The sequence below is a fragment of the Ursus maritimus genome, unplaced genomic scaffold (assembly GCF_017311325.1).
Source record: "Ursus maritimus isolate PB19 unplaced genomic scaffold, ASM1731132v1 scaffold_15, whole genome shotgun sequence".
Taxonomy (NCBI): Eukaryota; Metazoa; Chordata; class Mammalia; order Carnivora; family Ursidae; genus Ursus; species Ursus maritimus.
In genome coordinates this window covers 34,773,714-34,792,601 of record NW_024423897.1, presented here as the reverse complement: position 1 = coordinate 34,792,601, position 18,888 = coordinate 34,773,714, and the positions used below count along the sequence as shown (strand labels likewise).

General features: G+C 36.4%; 1 protein-coding gene across 1 annotated transcript in view; it reads left to right on the top strand.

The window, feature by feature from the left end:
* Positions 1–18,888, top strand: part of WDR70 (WD repeat domain 70) — a 292,600-nt gene that overhangs the window by 126,370 nt on the left and 147,342 nt on the right. The gene's annotated exons all lie outside the window — the stretch shown is intronic.

The window sequence follows — 18,888 nt, the reverse complement described above, 5'->3', positions numbered from 1 at the left end:
TAAAATGTTTTATTTAAATTCAATTTAGTTTACATATAGTGCATTATTAGTTTTAAGGGTAGAATTTAGTGATTCATCAGTTGCATATAATACCCAGTGCCCATTGGTATATTGGTTACTTTCTGTCACACTGGAAACCTACATGAATTATGAGGAACAACTAACATCTGATGAGGCATCATCAGAATTCTTTGGTCTGATACTATGAAGTTCATCCTGGATTAAGAAATATTCCCATGGTTCAGTAATTAGTTCAGTTGGCACGTTTGGGCAGAATCTGCCCGTATTTTTTGTGCATCTCATAGCTCAGAGGGACACTCTGCCTTTCATAGCTTTATCTCATACTCTTCGTCAGTAAGCATGACAGAGAGGTAAATATCAACTGTATGTCTTATAAACTCTTTATTCTCTTGGAGATTTTATTAGAGGTTATTTAGGATTTAAATTAGGATAGTTTCCTCAGACTTCATCAAGTTCATAATAGTAATATTCTCTTCTTCCCCAGTCTCCTTGTATTCTCTCCCTCTTTCCCCTCATTTTGGGCAACTGGAAAATAGGTATTTTGGATAACATGACCATGGTGTAGATAGCTTCCAGATGAAAGTTATTCATGTCAGCACCTTCTGTGTTACCACAGTGTTTTGTGCCTGGTGCTAATGAACACTCATGTTTGTCAGGCTATGGCTGGCAGCAGTGTAGGAGTAGGGAGGGAATCCTGACCAGGTCAGTACCAGCCATTCGTGTAAGTCACACATATTATGAATAAGTTTAGATACAGTAGGAGTGAAGAACCAGATAGCATTCATGAAACTATTCCACTGGAGGCAAAGGTGGCCTTCACTGTTTTGCTCTGGCCTCATGTATGCTCAGTTAAATTGTGATGTTTCCTTTGAGTGTGAGTTGGAGATGCTAGTGCCTTAACCTTTTGATTTTATGAGTTTCAGTATGAAACATAAACCTGGGATCAGGCCAATTTAGGAATGAGGGTAATGTGGAAATCTATTTGGTTTTCCCAAGTTTACCAGAATGAAACATAGATAACAAGGCAAAGCTTACTACGTTATGCTTGGAAGTAAATGTTAATGAAAACCAGATGGCAATGAAGATAAAAATGTGTACTTATTCAGTGGAAGTCAGTTTGACTTGTGAATTTATATGATCTGATATGGAGCCTCTTTATAGTATGTAGCACTACATACTATGTAGAGTGAGGGTACAGGTGATGCTATGCTAGTGTGGTCTGAGTCCTTGGTGCAGAATTTGTACAAGTTCCAGCCCAGCACAGGCTCTGCCTGCAGGTGCTGCTGAGTGAATCAGATTCTTCCAGCATGTATCTGGAAGGTCTTCTATTGCTTACTCAGGAACTTGTGTCTCAGAGGAATTTGTTCATATCTGTTGTGACTACTTCTGCCTCTCCGTGGGGTTAGTGATGAGGAAAAAGCAGGAAAATAATGACATGCACAGACAAACATTTCACAGTGAGTTGCTGCAGAAAAAATAGACAGTGTTAGATAAGAATAACAAACACTGGGGAGAGGACAAAACTTTAACATAATGTCTCCTTCCACACCACAGTTGGGAGGGAGGAGATATGGAAGAATAGGTAGGCAGTGGTAGGGCCCATGCTAATTAAAAAAAAAAAAAAAAAAGACGGGTGCAGAGAAAGTGGGTTTTAGGCCAGAGTTAAAGAGGAGGAACTGGTGGATGACACAAAATAGCCACAAGACCCATTTGTAAATACTTGTGAAAAATGGCTCCCAAGTACTGAGTAAGTGAGTCTTTGAGTGTAAGACTTCTGCAATAGCTGGTGGAATTAAGAACTAGAGACTTAAAAAAAAAAATCTGAATGAGACCAATTTTTACTCCAGAGTGCAGTGGTCTGGGGAAACTCAGGCTGCTCATGTCGTATTAAAAATGTTCACCAGCAATGCCTCAGGTAGGTACAGGGAGCATCGAGGAAGAGTTGCTAACACTACTTGCTTGGAACAATCAGGGAAAGCTTTCTACTGGGGTTTCAAATATGTGTGCAGTAGTCCCCCCTATCCATGGGGAACATATCCCAAGACCCACAGTGGATGCGTGAGACCATGGATAGTACCGAACCCTGTTTTTTCCTATACGTACTTACCTATGATGAAGTTTAATTTATAAATCAGGCACAGTAAGAGGTTAACGACAGTTATGAATAATAAAATAGAACAATTATACTGTAATAAAAGTTATGTGAATGTGGTGTCTCTCCCTCTCTCAAAATATATTACTGTACTCACCCTTCTTGTGATGATGCAAGATGATAAAATGCCTAGGTGATGTGATGTGAGGTGGATGACGTAGGCTCCTATTGACCTTCCCATGCTGTGTTAGGAGGAGGATCATTTGCTTTCAGACCAGGTTGACCATGAGTAACTGAAACCGTGGAAAGTGAAACTGTGGATAAGGGGGAATTACTGTATTGGCATAAATTGTTTTTGTGGAAAAGTAGGGAAGTGATGAGAGAGGAGATAGACTTGAAGAACATAGGAAAATCTTAATTTGGGCCCTCAAGGATGTTACCATATGAACATGCAGAATATATAGTGACCTAGGATTAGGTGATTTTTATCTATAAGCAAAAAACATGATTTAATATGTAGGGTTTATTTTATACAATGTGAAATGAGTATTTAGAGACATTTAAATCTAGTCCATTTAGTTTTCTTTAGAGCAACTGAATATTATGAAGTGTGAATTTCACAAAAGAAATAAAGGTAGGGTGCTGCTCTAGATTAAAGGATTCATGGTGAGGTGCCTGGGTGGCTCAGTCGGTTGAGTGTCAGGCTCTTGATTTCAGCTCAGGTCGTGGTCTTGGGGTCATGGGATTGAGCCCTGTGTAGGACTCCTTGCTCATCATGGAATCTGCTTGGAATTCTCTCTCTTCCTCTCCCTCTGCCCTTTTCTCCTGCTCTCTCTCAAATAAATTAAGTCTTAAAAAAACAATAAAGTATTCATGGCAAGCATAGAAACCTATAATTTGTGAGAGCACAAGCATACAGAGGGAGAGGGAGTGGGAGAGGGAGAAGCAGACTCCCGGCTGAGCAGGACACCTGATCCCAGAATGCTGGGATTATGACCTGAGCTGAAGGCAGATGCTTAACTGACTGAGCCACCCAGGCACCCCTGGTTTGATCTTATTTCTTCTAAAGGAGGAGAGGAAAGGGAGGGGAGGGAGGGAGGGTAGGAAGGAATCACACACACACACACACACACACACACACACACACACAAGCATCAAAGAGACAATTTGGGAGATAATTTGGGAAATTAGGATATTACGTGATATGATAGATTGCAAAAATGGCCGCAGTTCTTCATCTTTCCTTGTACCCATGCTCCAACTTTGCAGCTACTTCCACTAAGAGATGCAGTCTGTTTCCCCACCTCATAAATATGGGCTGGCCAACAGAAGGTGGCAGAAATGACGGTGTGCCATTTATGAGCATAGACTTCTGAAGAGTTCTTGTGTGTTTGCACTTTCTTGGAACGTTGGCATTGCTGTCTGATCAGGCTCTGGCTAATCCACAAGAGTAAAAGACCTTTTGGAGGAGAATTCAGTTTTCCCAGCTGTGGCCATCCTAGTTTATAGTCCCAAATTTGTGAGAGACCCTAATGTAGATTAGCAAAACTGACCACAGACGGATGAGTTAACCCACTAGGACAAAGCCACCCACCTGACTGGTGGATTTGTAAACAATAACATATGTCTATTGTTTTAAGCCATTAAATTTTGGAAATGTTTTATTATGCATCAGTTGTTAACTGATACAGATGATATTATTGAATCGTGTTATGTAGAATCAGGTTATTTAGAAGAACGTCTTTGTTTTTAGAAGATACCAGCTGCTAAATTTAGGTGTGAAGTATTATGTGATAATGCAACTTACTTTAAAATGGTGTAACAAAAATAAAGTATGCTTGTGTGTGTGGTATATGTATATGTATTTATATGTATATATGGATATACATATATATGGAAAGTGAGAGAATGAGAATACAGATGTGACAAAATGTTATGGTATATGGTGTCCATTGGAAAGGATATATGGTCTTTATTGTACTGCTCTTTTAACTTGCTTGTAGCTTTGAAGCTTTTCACAATAAAAGTTGGCAGGATCTTCTTGATATTGGCTTATTTGGATGTTATCCTGTTAGAAGGTGGAGGAGGGACAGGAAAGGGTCCTCCACACTGAGAAGGCACATTGAGACTGAAAAAAACAAAGCAAGCCACTTCATATCATTTACACCGAGATTTATTTAGGGTAACTTACTGACAAGGGGGGATCAGATGCATGGCAATCCAGTTGCTATGCAGCTATTCTCTGCAAAGCCTGGACCTTAATCCACAGATTTTATTGTGTTTTGGTGAGGTCAAAGGGTAGTTATCTAAAGTGGTGCCATTTGTGTGCCAGAGGGGAGGGAGGGGCAGAAACTATGTTATCTCTACTAGTTATCTAAACAACTTTAGGGAGGATCAGAATAAGCTTCCTGCATTCCGGCCAGGGCACACATGAACTTGGGACATGTTGGGCCAAAGATGGAGTCAGTATTGCAGCAGTCCTACACATCTATCCCTCTCCCACCTTTTTGTCTCTATAAGTTGAATATAAGATGGAGTATTAAGAGTCATGAGAATTATAGTTAGTTGTATTCTACTTTGATCAAGTTTTTTCTTGGACAGTTTTTCAGTATATTTTAAGTTTTGACACATCAGTGCTGACTTAGGTTGTGAGAACCTATTATTCAGGATTGTCTGCACTGGATTATATGTAGCAGGATTTCCCAGGTGTGTTCTTGGGAATGTTAGTAACTGTAGGGTGTCCATGGAGAAAGTGTTCCTTAGTCCTCTACTTGAAGAGTCATGGTGCCAAAGACTAAGTATGTTAAAGATCCTGAGAACTATAGTAAAAGAAGAAACCAGCATTTTCTAGCTGTATTGAAACAACTCCATCTTTCTCCCATTGCCAACAACACCTATTACACTCTGGGGGTTTGGTGTTTCAGGAGTGCACTTTGGGAAATGAAGATTGCCCCTAGTACATTGTTTTCTTGGTGGAATTCAGTATAATAAATATTTTTTATTTGGTTTCAGCTATATCAATTAAAATTTTTGGCAAATTTTAGGATGGCATAATAGAAACAGCATGCGCTTTCCAGACTCAGAGCAACTTGGTACTCCACCCCTTGTCATGACCTGGGACTAGTAATTTACCACTGACTCTCAGATTCCTATAAAATGGGGTAATACTTGATTCACAAGATTGTAATCTAGATTTAATGTATAAAACCTTGTGCGTAGTTGGCGTTCGTGTGTAGGAGTAGCCTTGGAATCGTTTGAATTGGATTGAAGACTCTATGATTTTCAGTCTTAAGTTTTTCGTAGCTTCTCTCACATCTTGATGAGCATCTCCCTTTTGAGAGCATGTGTGGGACATATTGGATCTCACAGGCCTTTGCTGGAAGGCTGCTAGACAGATTTCACTTAATTTTTATAATCAATAACTTGTGTAAATATAATTATAAAATTCTCTAAGAAACAGTGATTCACTTAAATGGATCCCAGAAAAGTAAACTTTTCTGTAACTCAAAATATTTTTTTCTGTTATTTTTGGGGGGGGGAAACTTAAAAAATACATTAGCTTCCTATATTATTAATAAGTGTTTTGAATATAATTTAACATCTTTATAATATATAAATTATTACATTGTGGTATAAAATGCCTCACAAAGTCTTGGCATATGTAGTCCTATCTACAGATTTTAGAGTTCTTGAAAGTTACTTTCATTTTTTGGTTTTTCCTTTCTGTTAATTGTTCCTTCTTGTTGCTGTTGGTGTAGGCTTACGGCCTATACAAGTGCCTCAGTTTCTCTCAGTTCTTTGTTTCCAATAAGCTGTAGGCTGGGGCTGGGCTAGGGTGGTCCAAGCGTTTTAGAATTTGTGCAGAAGAAGAGGGAATAAGCAATTAGTAGAGTGTATGATTTTGTTGTTGTTTTTAGCACATTAAGTTTTGCCATCTTTGGCTGCTGGGAGACTTTTTCTTCTTTCTGGTTCTGGGAGTTTCATACTGTCCATACTGCCAAATAAGTAAGGTGGTGGTTATATTTTTAGTGATTCTTTTTTGGTGAGCTTCTCATAGAAACAGTGTACTCTTTTCAGGTGTTAAGTAGACCTATTGTGGTGATCATTTTGCAGTGCATACAAGTAACGAATCATTATGTTTTACATCTGAAACAAATATAATGCTATGTGTCAATTAGAAGAGGAACTATGGTGTTTAGGTTATGTTTCTGCAATATCTGGTATTTTATCTAATTTAATTCTTTGATTTTTAAAATCTACATCTAATTATTCTTTAATATACTCTCATAGGTTTTCATTTTAAAGCCATAAGGATGCTTTATAAAACTATCTATTTCAATAGCTACCAGCATTTAAAAAATTAACAGCTTTGATTTTATTTTCATTGTATGGATAATGAAAAATTTGTCTATATATAAGTTTAAAGCATTTGTTAACACAAATTTTACATGAAACATAACTTTGTTGAAAAATTAACTAGGATTTAGGAATGGAGCCTAAATCCTGAAAATTTTACCATTCAAACTTGCTGATAATGGTGAAATATGCTTATGATAAAAGGCAAAATTTACTCACTTTCTGCAACTCTTTTTCTTCATGAGTTCTGAGAATGAGAATCTATTCTCAAATTACTGTTATAATTGAGATGTTCACATTTTGGTATTTGATTTAGCTTCTATTGACAAACTTTCTCTCTAGGCCTAGATGGAAGAAATATGTACATCTTCTTTTAATTTTATCATAAATTAATTTGGTTTGTATAAGTTCCTCTTAAAATAGTTTGTGTTTACTCAGCCCTATTTTATTTCTGTTATATTGAGAAACACACATTAGGTAAAAAGTCTTAAGATTTTAAAGTAATAATAATAACCAATTCCAGAGCTACCAGGACAGATACTTTAAATAAAGGTCAAATTTAGAACTTAGAATTAGGGCTTATGGTTGTGGTTGTCCTCCAAAGATTGCCATTCAGATTAATGTGTGATCATTGCAGTTTTAAGTTGCTGCCTTTAGTTCAGTCATCTTTGGAGTTTTGTCTGCATTTATAATGTTTGATTAAATATAGAAGTTTTATTTGTTAATTTTTACCTGGGTTAATTTGTTACACAGGAGACCAAGGTTAGGTTTTGTTTGTGTTTTGTTTGTAATCTCTTTTAAGTGTAAAGATATCAGTGTTCTAGACACTTTTCCAATGAAGACATACAAATGGCTAACACACATGAAAAAATGTTCAAAATCATTAGCCATCAGGGAAATTCAAATCAAAACCACACTGAGATACCACCTTACGCCAGTTAGAATGGCAAAAATAGACAAGTCAAGAAACAACAATTGCTGGAGAGGATGTGGAGAAAGGGGATCCCTCCTACATTGTTGGTGGGAATGCAAGTTAGTACAGCCACTCTGGAAAACAGTGTGGAGGTCCCTTAAAAAGTTAAAAATTGAGCTACCCTATGATCCAGCCATTGCACTACTGGGTGTTTACCCCAAAGATACAGACGTAGTGAAGAGAAGGGCCATATGCACCCCAATGTTCATAGCAGCATTGTCCACAATAGCTAAATCGTGGAAGGAGCCGAGATGCCCTTCAACAGATGAATGGATTAAGAAGCTGTGGTCCATATATACAATGGAATATTACTCAGCTATCAGAAAGAACGAATTCTCAACATTTGCTGCAACATGGATGGCACTGGAGGAGATAATGCTAAGTGAAATAAGTCAAGCAGAAAAAGACAATTATCATATGATTTCTCTCATCTATGGAACATAAGAACAAGGAAGATCGGTAGGGGAAGAAAGGGATAAAGAAGGGGGGGTAATCAGAAGGGGGAATGAAACATGAAAGACTGTGGACTCTGAGAAACAAACTGAGGGCCTCAGAGGGGAGGGGGGTGGGGGATTGGGATAGACCGGTGATGGGTAGTAAGGAGGGCACGTATTGCATGGTGCACTGGGTGTTATACGCAACTAATGAAGCATCGAACTTTACATCGGAATCCGGGGATGTACTGTATGGTGACTAACACAATATAATAAAAAATCATTTAAAAAAAAAGATATCAGTGTTCTCAGTTTCCATTGTGCACCATAATATTTTAACACTAAAAACCCTGGAAACATATTTTAATTGGAAAATGAAATTGACAGTTATTGAGAACCATCCAATATTTGGAACTCTAGAACTAGTTTTGCCTTAGAGATTGCTGAGAGCATAAAATAGGGCTTTATATAATCAGATATTTTGAAGTAATTTGAAAATACTACATCAAAAACAGCCTAGAGATTCAACAGTTGTAATTCTACTGTAATTCTACCATATATTGGTTCTATGGTGATTTAAAGTAATTGGGTGCTAGTCTGAAGTAATAAACACAAGCAGCAGAGGGGAATTTTCATGCTTGACTTTAGAGATGAATTATATATTACTGTGTTTACCGGTGACATAATTTGGTCCACTAATAACTTAATATGTAATATTTCAAAAAACTAGAACACAGTCTTACAGTGTTATTGATGAAATGGATGTAGAATTCTTAGTCATATCCTTTCTTAAAAATTGAAATATAATGTCATTTATATTCTGTAACAAAATAAGCTAACAAAATATTACTAGGGAAGTTGAGTTTACTGAATAGGCAAGAGTTATTTATAATTTAAGCATTTTAATTTTGTGTATATTTTAATTTTCAAGCTTCTATTATGCTTGAATAGCCTTTGATTTATAATTTTCCTGGTACCTTCAACTTCCGTAGGTATGTTTTTTAGCATATGTTTATAGTATAAAACTTTACATCATATCTCTAGGAATTAAATGTCACATTATCCTTGATGTAAGTTTATATAACTTTTATACAGAATGTTGCTCAGGTGTACTATATTGCCATAGTGAACCAGTTTAAAATGTTCACACCTTCAAAAATGTTTGAGTAAGTCCAAGTTTCTTATGTCTTATTTGTACACTTTTCCCAGTTTAAGTAGTAACTTATTTTGGCTATAGGAACATAAGTACTGAACAGTAATATAGGAATTGTAACTGTGAAGGATACTTTATTTTCTTTCTTTATCTTAAAGTTGATATGAAACCATCATTAATTTCCTCAGTATGTCTCTGTTACATCAATTCAGTTTTTAAGATATTTATTTATTCATTTATATATTTATTTTTAAAGAACAGTGTGGACGTCTCCAATATTGAAGGCTGTGCTTGTTTCCTGGTATCCTTCGGTTAATGAGTGCGATAGTAGCTTGAATTTCTTCTGGGGATTTCTAGGTCAAGCAAGGTCGCATCAGTACAACCAGTCCATTCCACGTGTGACTAAATGAGTTTGTATGTATGACTAATATACAAGTACTCTTGTTGTGTGTGGTGACCTTGTTGGCCATTTATGGAGTAGTTGTAAATGAAGAAGAATGTTATTCCTGTGAAAATTGATGAATTGAATGTAGTTACAGGAATGAGATTAAAGGTGTTTCCATATTATGCATTTTAGAAACGTTAAAACTTGTAATTAAACTTAAAATGTTTCTTTGTTTTGACTCTCCAACATTTCCTGAAAGACTTGGTTACAATAAGTGATCTTTCTTTTTTAAATTATCCTTTCCATTTCTTTCTTAAGTTTCTGTAACTACATGGCAAATTTATATGTATCATGTTTCTGAATCTTTGCTATAATGCCAGATAAGCCTGTTGAATCCATTTCCAACTTCGAAAAAATTGTCACCTCATCTTTTCAGTTTCGTATTGACAGAGTTCATGAAGTTAGGGTGGCAGGTTAACAGGAACTTTGCAAGGAAGTGTGAATAATGATTTGCCCTTTTCAGTTGCCTCTTTCTAAATCTTCCAAGTTTACATGACATTGTAAAGCTATTTTTGTCTTATAAACTATCCTTTCTTGTGATAATAGTTTTAAAATCTGCCTTGATGAAAATGTTAGCTTTTGTTGCTGTTTTTTAAGAAGTGCTCCAAGTGGAAATAACTCTTCCCTTGATAGTACTTTTCCATTATTATAATAGTAATAAGATAGACTATAAAATAGAAAGATCTCATAAATTACTAATTACGGGCCACAATGAACTGGTTCTATTAGTTAGAATAAAACAAATGATATTTTTGGAAAGCTGTACTAATCTGTCAACAAATACAACTGGCACAGACTTGTTTAACAGCACTTCATATGGTTACTTAAGTCTTGCGATATCAGTCAATAGCTGTGTCTTCATGGAGGAAATGAGGTTCACTGATAATATTCTAACAAAAATTTGGTTACAGAGATTTATCTCTATATTAGAATTGGGCAGAGGTAGGGCAGCTTCTGGTTTATACCACATAACTATGGCTGTAGTTAGCATTCTTTATCTTACTTAGGCAGTCTTACTTATATGTCCCAAATAGCCTGCAGATTATAATTCTTTTTCATAACCCATCATGTAGTTAATTTTTTTTCCACAGGAAAATATATCCTTTGCAGATAAACAGGTTTTAATACCCTTAATTCTATTTTGTTCTTGTAGAACCATTTTGTCTATTAACCAGCAAACATTTATTGACAACCTACTATGTGCTTGACCTCAACAAACTGGATAAATGAAGTAGTTCTTGCTCTTGTAGAATTTATAATATAGTGAAAATACTTACATAATAATTAACAATTAAGCAAACAAAAGTAAATAACTGAATAATTAAAAATATGTTAAGTTCTATGAAGGAGCAATATATAAGGAAGACCTAAAGTAGACTGGAGAGTCAGTAAGTACTTCTCTGAGGGCATAATGTTTAAGCTGAGAATACGAAAGGTGAATGATTATTGGTAGGCAGAGAGAAGAGGATGCCATCCTAGACAGAGAAGAGATTACATTGAAATGCCTCTTGTGGGAACTGAGAGAAGCCAGTATCACTAAAGTAGAGCAAGGAGAGCAGCATGAGATGAATTTGCTGAAGTAGGTGGAGGCCAAACCATGCAGGGCTTTATAGACTATTTTGGACACATTTGGATTTTATTCCAAGGGCAACTACACACAAGAGGTTAAAGGATTTTAAGTGGGGCAGTAAGACAATCAGATTTACATTAAAAAAATTACTCTAGCATCTCTATGGAGAGTAAATTGGATGGACAAAGGTGGGGGCAGTTATAACCATATTCTAAAAATTTTATGAGATGAATGGCTTTCATATTGCTAGGTTAGTGGTTCTTTTTTCTGCCTGGAGATTTTTCAAATATGAAACATACTCCCATCAGTAACACTGTTCATCATCTGTAGTGAATCTGATCTTCATCCATATGCCACCCACCCCTGAGGTGTGAGAATCACTGAGCTAGACCAGCTCTTACCTACTGTTGCTGATAGAAAAATTGATGCTCAGAAAAGTGACTTTCCCAAGGTCACATAGATAGTTAGCCAGTGGCAGAGCAAGCACCTCAACCCACAGTTACGAAAATCTTTTGGAGCCCTTTTCACATAATTTCTCTTGGTCTAGGAAACTGACATCTCAATTAGAATGTACTTACTATGGTTGGCCATTGGATAACAAAATATATGTGGCAGATTCTCTAATGTAAACATATCACATGGGAGATAATGGTGAATGAAATAGTGTTTTGCAACAACAACTTTCATAGTGTGATCCACGGACCTTTGGAGATCTTTGAGATTCTTTCAGCTGGTCCACAAGGTCAAAACTATTTCCATAGCAACACTAAGGCATAATTTGACGTTTTTACTGTGTCAGCATTTGCGCTGATGACACCAAAGCAATGGTGGGTGAAACTGCTGGCATCTTGGCTTTAATCAAGGCAGTGGCAATAGTAATCATTGTATTTACTGCCACACACTCATAATTTTTTTTTAAAAAGCTAGTTTCACTTAAGAATGTCTTTCATGAAGCAGTAAAAATTAGTAGTTTTATTAAATCTCAACCCTTGAGTACCTCTTTATTATTCTGTGTGACAAAATGGGAGGGGCATATGAAGCACTTATGTGCATATCAGAGTGTGATGGCTGTCTGGAGGAGAAGCACTTGCATGACTCAGTTGTGAGGTAACTGCTGTTTTTTCATGGAACAAACATCAGTTTTACTTGAAAGAACCTTTGACGGACAAATTATGGTTATTAATGCTGGACATTTGGTAGACAGTTTATCAAAAAAGTGCATGAAGTCGGGGTGACTGGGTGGCTTGGTCAGTTAAGCATCAACTCTTGATTTTGGCTCAGGTCATAATCTTGGGGTCTTGGGATCAAGCCCCATGTCAGTCTCTGTGCTCACCAGGGAGTCTGCTTGGGGATTCTCTCCCTTTCCCTCTGCCCCATATCCCACTTACATTTGTATGCCCTCTCTCTCTCTCTCTCTCTCTCTCTCTTCCCCCGCCCCCTGTCTCTCTCTATCTCTCTCTCTCTCTCAAATAAATAAATAAATCTTAAAAAAATGAAGTCACTTGTCATTTTAAGGAAACCAGTTGTTAGTATTTGTGTCCAATGATACAGTTTGAGCTGTAAAATTTAGAACTTCGTAAATATTCCTTTGAGCTTGACAGCTTCTTAGTACTTAATGGTTTGTTTTTTATAATGAGATTGGTTATCACATTAATGTGTGCTTTTTTTTCCAATTGTACAATGAAATGTATCAACATTTTGAGGACTTGCATAACCCATTGACCAGTATTTTTCTTTTTTTCATTTTTTTATTGATATATAGTTCACACACCAGGTGCCACATTAGTTTCGGAAAATGACCAGAGTTAGTTTCAGTGCATGGTGTTATAAAATCGTGCACAGCTAAAGGTTCCATTCAGAATATATGATAGACCTATAGATTTTAATATAAGAGTATGAAAATTGTCATGGTTTTAGGCTCTGCACTGCAACTAACTTTTAAGAAACTACTTCTTGTTGAGTTTTGGCGTAGTATCAAAAATATCCACAATTACATGAAAGAACTATTAAAATGCTCTTTTTCCGCACTACACATCTGTGTGATGGGTTGATTTCCTTCTTGTGATTTAACCAGAACAACATATGTGACAGACTGAATGCAGAAGTATTAAGTACTGTCCTCTATTAAGCCACACTTTAAAGTGATTTGCAAAACTGTAGAACAGTGCTGCATTTCTTACTATTTTTGTTTGTTTTGGAAAACATTGTTATATATTCATGAGACCTATTTTGGTTTTCATATTTTTTCATGAAAACACACTAACATGTAATGAATTTATTAATATTCTTTTAAAAAATTAAAAAAAAAAATCAGGGCGCCTAGATGGCTCCAGTTGAGCATCTGACTTTTGGTTTTGGCTCAGGTTGTGATCTTGATCTTGGGGTCCTGGAATTGAGCCCCGTCCCTGGCTCTGTGCTCAGCCTGGAGTCTGCTTGAGATTCTCTTCCTCTCCCTCTGCCCCTCCCCCTGCTCTCTCCCTCAAATAAATGAATAAATCTTTAAAAAAAAAGTAAATAAAAAAAGGTCTTTGAGTACATTAATTTTATTTCTGGCCTTTCAAGAAATACCAGTTATCTATATGAAGAACAATTACAAAACTACAGAGAAGTAAGTTAATGCTAAATAGATTTTCGTTAGGAAAGGCAGAGTGAAAACAGTGGGTGGTGTAAAATATGTACTGTGGAAATGTAGGAAGAAGAGGCAAAAAGGGAGTCGTACAGAAATGAAACATGATATAGCTTTGCATTTGGTGGACCTTTTCTCCTTAGGCCAGACCTGAAAAATTTTCTTCACTTAAGCTTAGCAAACATTTATTTTACATCTATTATTTTATGTCAGACCCTGCGTTAGGTACCATGTTTTGAGCTGAATGCACAGAAAAAAGTACAACATGGTGCTTTCTCTCCTGGGTGCTTCCAGTGTCTTATAACACTACGTTTCACAGCAAAGGGATGGGGGTAGCTCATTCTGGATTGTTTCTTCAGAGGAACATGAAGCCCTCTTTGCTAAGGGACACAGATCCCCATAATGCAAGAACAGAGTTTTCCTGTGGGTACTTTTCAGCCTGGAAGTTAGCTCAGACTCACTTTGGAAAGAAAATTTTTTTCTGGATAGGATGGTGCTTGAGTCTTCAATAAGTTACAGTTACAATTTTTGTATCCTTTTCTATTCCAAAATAACCCAACTTCTGCTTTATGAAAGTTACTTTAAACCAACAGATATAAACTCCAAGAGTTGGTGTGGGGGGAAGAAAATATCCCTTTATATATGTTATTGGCCAGAAGCTTTATATATTGTGTCTTACTCAATCATCCCAGCATTGGGTTGAAGAAGGAAGTGACTTGCTAGATCATTAGGGGAGGAGTAGGGATTGTTAACTCTTGTCTGGCTCCATTATACCACATCCCCTCCCTAGCTTTAGTTATCTTAAGCCCACAACAATAATCTGTATCTTGTTTATATCTTCTTTCAGAATAGATGGTTGCATAGTAAAGCTGATCCTGGGGTTAGTGCAACGTTTTCCAGACTGCATTGTGAGGCCCTTTTTGGGTTATGACCAGCATTTTTTACAAAGTACAGTAGAAATTGTCAGATTTTGTTATAGTTCATATTGTTTCCTGACATTCTGGCTTTAGTTGTATGTGAGAAGGAAGAGTGGGGAATGAGTGGGGGTGTGCATGTGCTGGAGCTTAGTGTATTTCCTACTATGTGAAATCATTCTCTTTTTTGAGAGTATAGGACATGGTCATGAGTTCACCATTGTGTCTTTTCTCCAGGCTTAAAAAACATTACATTTTTCTTTCAGTTATTAGGCCGTAAAATGTACAGTATAGACTCTGGACTCAGACAATGCAGGCTTGTATCCAGGCTCTGCCATTCACTAGCTGTATGACTTTGGGCAAATTATTTTGTATCTGTGTGCCTCTGTTTTATCTTCCGTACATGGGGTTGAGCATTAAGTGAATTTATTATCCTTAAAGTGCTTAGGATAGTGTCTGTCTCAAAGTAGCACTCCATAAGTTATTTGCTGCTATTACTATTGTTACTGTTAGTGTTGTTGAAAAGTTTATATCTTTCTTAGAGGCATTATGGACATATTGCTTTAACAACAGCCTTCCACAGCGGTTGATTCGTTTGGTTAGTTAATTTGCAAACTTTTTGTAAGCTACAAGAATGCTAACTTTGCCACTGGTTTAGTGCAATACCCCCTTTATTTATATATTCAGATTGTTCTTGTTTGGCCAAGGACACCAAAGACAGCTAAGGTAGCTACCAAGTCCTGTATCTGTTTAAGAGTTACTGTGGAAAATTGTGAGCCTGACTCTGCCAGATCTTGGCCTGTGAAGAACTGGCTGGCTTTATAGGCTGATTTAATCCTGGTCATAGACCAGTTTTGCTGGCTCATAAAATATACGTGTTAGAGGTCTAAAAATGTACTATACCTAGGTCCACCTGCCTCAAGCTCTGTGACAGGTTTGGAGGAAGATGTTGCTTGGGTGATCAAGGGAGGCTTCACAAAGGAAATAATATTTGAGTTTGGGTTGAAGGATGAGTAGAAGTCTTCTAGGAAAATAGTTAAAAGATGTCATACCAAGCTCTGAAGCCTGGAAGTCATAAATGGCCATAGAAGGCAAGAATAAGCAGAAGCAGTGAACAGAAGAAATTCTAGGCTGTTACCTTCTAGGATATCAGTTGCAGATCTTTATAAGAACTTACTGTCAAAAAATAAAGGTTAAATATGTGTTAGAGAATTGTTTGTATTTTTAAAAATTTTATTCCTTACATAGTAAAGCATATCTTACAGTGAATAGTTAGCTACATTTTGCTATGATGATTGTTGATAAAATAGTCTTTTGTTTATAGAATTGTAGTATCGTACGCTGTACATCTTGTCTTCATCTGGGCCTTGGCTCCCATTAACAGGTACCACGTAAGAGCAGCTGCTAGAATTGCAGACAGTAAATGCATTGGAAAAATTCATAGAACTTGACTGGAAAAGCCCAACCTTGGTTCACAGAATAATTAGTATAATGTAGTGATATGAGTTAATGTTTTTTCACAGAATCATCAAACACTTACATAACAATTATTAGTTATACATAGTTAACTATAAGCATTAAACAAATTGTAGCTTATCCTCACGTCCATCACACAATATTCTGATGACACAAATATTATAAGAGATGAAGTTCTTAAATGCTTAGGTTGACAAATTTCTGAAGGTTATGAAGTTTTAAGTTTATGCCATTTTTTTCTAGTGCCCTTTGTATTTCCTTTCTGTTTAAATTTTAAAAAATGCAGGTATAGGTTTTATAATTATAAAGCAGTTTAACAACATTGCAGAAATCGTAGGCAATTCAGAGAAGCAAACTCTCACCTATTGATTGCCATTGCTGTAATATAACTATTCATGTTTCGAGAAGAGGAAATACCTTAGACTATTTTTACATGTACTTGAATATAGTTATTATTATAGCTTACACAAAATCTTACTTTTTTTCCCCTTTAACTTTACACCAAAAGCTGTGTAACCTTATACCAGGACATTTTCCCTGTTGTGAGGTACTTTTTTTTTTTTTAAGGTTTTTATTTATTTATTTGACAGAGAGAATGAGCGAGCTTGTGCGCAGCAGGGGGAGTGGCAGAGGGAGAGGGAGAAGCAGACTCCACACTGAGCAGGGAGCCTGACGTGGGGCTTGATCTTAGGACCCTGGGATCACGACCTGAGCCAAACGCAGAAGCTTAACTGACTGAGCCACCCAGGTGCCCTTGGGTACATTTTATTACTATAGTTTTTAGTTGTGGCATAATAATTCAGTTTCAAGTACCAAAATTTACCAATACATACTGTTATCTATTTTTCTTTATTGTAAATAATGTGTTGAATATTATCATGCCTGTAACTTATTCCATATTTTGTATTTTCTTCCTTTTTTTAAAAAAAGTAATATTAACTATCAGTGTCCACATTTAGATGCAGAAAAGTGGAAAAAAAAGAGTCTCACTTTCTAAATAATTTTTTTGGGATACCAGTTCTTTGACTGAATTATATGATTTGACCAATTCTGTGATAGTTACTACCATCCATTTTGTGTCCTGTAATATGAAGATTAGAGAACTGGGGGGACTATCCCAGGTGGATTTCCTTAATTTGTCTGTTTTGGACATGAAAATTATTGGAAAAACTAATTAGCTTACTGCTTCTGGAAAAATTTTTTTAAATTATTTTGTTGCCCTTCTAACACTTAAATTTAAGTATTTAGATTATATATTTGAAATAATAAACAGCATTATATGGTCTTCATTCACAAATGACATTTTCTTTTAGAGGTTCTTGATCTTAAACTCATCAACTTTGTGTGAAATTCCAAATGCTTTATTCACATTAATGCTTTATTAACATTTTTAATAGAATGTTCTTTTTAATGATCCTCTAATTCATTTTATAATTTTAGTCAGATTTTAGTATCTTTTTAAAATACCTGTTAACATCCTGTTGATGGGAATGCAAACTGGTGCAGCAAACAGTTTGGAGGTTCCTCAAAAAGTTGAAAGTAGAACTACACTACGACACAGCAATTGCACTACTAGATATTTACCCAAAGGACACAAAAATAGTGATTCAAAGGGGGCACATGCATCCCAATGCTTAGAGCAGCAGTGTCCACAATGGCCAAACTATGGAAAGAGCCCAGATGTCCATTGACAGAGGAATAGATAAAGAAGATGTGGTATATACATACAATGGAATATTAGCCATCAAAAAGAATGAAATCTTGCCATTTGCAACAACATGGATGGAACTAGAATGTATTATGCTAAGTGAAATAAATCAGTCAGAGAAAGACAAATACCATATGATTTCACTCATATGTGGAATTTAAGAAACAAAACAGATGGTGGCACCTGGGTGGCACAGTGGTTAAGCGTCTGCCTTCGGCTCAGGGCGTGATCCCAGCGTTCTGGGATCGAGCCCCACATCAGGCTCCTCCACTATGAGCCTGCTTCTTCCTGTCCCACTCCCCCTGCTTGTGTTCCCTCTCTCGCTGACTGTCTCTATCTCTGTCAAATAAATAAATAAAAATCTTTAAAAAAAAAAAAAGAAACAAAACAGATGAACATAGGGGAAGGGAAGGAAAACTAAAATAAGATAAAGACAGGGAGGCAAACCATAAGAGACTCTTAACAATAGGGAACAAACTGAGGGTTGCTGGAGGGGAGGTGGTGGGGGATGGGGTAATTGGGTGATGGGCATTAAGGAGTAATGAGCATTGGGTGTTATATGCAACTGATGAATCATTAAGTACTATCCCTGAAATGAAAAATACACTGTATGTGAACTAACTGAAATACCTGTTAATATCTGTTTTACGCAAGCAGATATCCTAAGACTGTGAGAAATTACAGTAGCAATTAAAGGAAAATAGGAAGAGTGGGCTGGTCAGTTTTGGAGAGCAGGAACAATGCAATACATTTTCAGGTAATACTAACTCAACTTGAGAGTCAAAGTAAATTCCTTTATGCAGTATTCAAACTTAAGAATATTTGGTGTCAGTTTCTGATAGGGTAAAATCTACCTTAACACAATGGAACACAATGGAACCACAAATATTCAGTTGGGTAAAGTGTGGGATGCCATTAAACAGAGTCATGTTATTATAAGATGGATGGAATCACTGGGGGAGCCTGTCGTGAAGGATGGAAGGCAACCACCAACTGTTTTATATCGAAATTAGTGTTAAGGAAGGTTGTATTATCAATTTAATATGTTTATTTATGGATTTATGGATTTATATGGATTTAATATGTTTATTTCCTTTCTGAAATGGAATTATATATTAGA